Genomic DNA, 1,506 nt, shown 5'->3' on the forward strand with positions numbered 1-1,506 from the left:
TTCAACCCTGGTGAATCTGACGATTATGTGCCTTGAGGTTGGTCTTCTTGAGGAATATCTTTGTGGTGTTCTCTGTATTACCTGGAGTTGAATATTGTCCTGCCTTGCTAGGCTGGGCAAGTTTTCCTCAATAATATCCTGAAGAGTATTTTCCAGCTTGGATTCATTCTCTTCGTCACATTCAGGTACACCAGCAAACATAGATTAGGTCTTTCACATAGTCCCATATTTCTTGGAGACTTTGCTCATTCCTTTTTCTATCCTTTTTTCTCTAATCTTGTCTCCTCGTTTTATTTCATTAAGTTGGTCTTAGACTTCTGATATCTTTTCGGCTGTTAAAACTTGTGCATACTTCACGAAGTTCTCGTGTTGTGTTTTTCAGCTCCATTAATTCACTTATATTCTTCTCTAAATTGTCTATTCTCGTTAGCATTTCATCAAACCTTTTTTCAAAGTTCTTAGTTTCTTTGCATTGGGTTAGAACAAGTTATTTTAACTCACAGAAGTTTCTTATCATCCACCTTCTGAAGCCTACTTCTGTTAATGGAACACACTTGTTCTTCATCAGGCCTTGTTCCGTTGCTGATGAAGAACTGTGATCCCTTGTAGAGGGAGAGGCATTCTGATTTTGGGTATTCTCAGCCTTTTTAGGCTGGTTTCTTCCCTTCGTTATAAATTTATCCGTCTGTTGTCTTTGTAATTATCGACTTTCTAATTAGGTTTCTGAGTGGACGTCCAACTTGTTGATTCCCAGCGCCAGAATCTGAGCAACCCACTGCGCCGGCTAAAGCAGCGGCGTTAAGATCGATGGTGGTTTTCTGACTCTGCACCAAGAACAGCCGCGCCGGGGTGCCTGCAAAACCGCCACGTTGGCAACCTGTGGGGCTCCTCCGCTGGGAATCTCCTGGTCCGTGAGCAACAAAAATTAGTCAGAAAGTGTGGTGTCCTCTTGTTCTCTGCGCTTTCACTGGGAGCTACAATCCCGAGCTGCTAGTGATCAGCCATCTTGGATCTCTCTCCATTTGTATCCTTTAAAATATTCTTTTTTTTTTTTTTTGAGACAGAGTCTCCCTCTGTCACCAGTCTGGAGGGCAGTGCAGTAGCCTGATTTTGGCTCACTGCAACCTCCGTCTCCCAGGTTAAAGTGATTCTCCTGCCTGCCTCAGCCTCCCAAGTAGCTGGGACTACAGGCTTGTGCCACCATGTTCAGCTAAGTTTTGTATTTTTAGTACAGACGGGGTTTCACCATATTGGCCAGGATAGTCTCGATCTCTTGACGTCATGATCCGCCCACCTTGGCCTCCCAAAGTGCTGGGATTACAGGTGTGAGACACCCCACCCAGCTTTTTTCTTTTTTTGAGATGATCACTCTCTTGCCCAGGCTGGACTGCAGTGGCACCGTCTTGGCTCACTACAACCTCTGCCTCCCAGGTTCCAGTGATTCTCTTGCCTCAGCCTCCTGAGTAGCTGGGAATACAGGCGCTCACCACCATGCCTGGCCTTTTT

The sequence above is a fragment of the Cebus imitator genome, unplaced genomic scaffold (genome assembly GCF_001604975.1).
Source record: "Cebus imitator isolate Cc_AM_T3 unplaced genomic scaffold, Cebus_imitator-1.0 Scaffold328, whole genome shotgun sequence".
Taxonomy (NCBI): Eukaryota; Metazoa; Chordata; class Mammalia; order Primates; family Cebidae; genus Cebus; species Cebus imitator.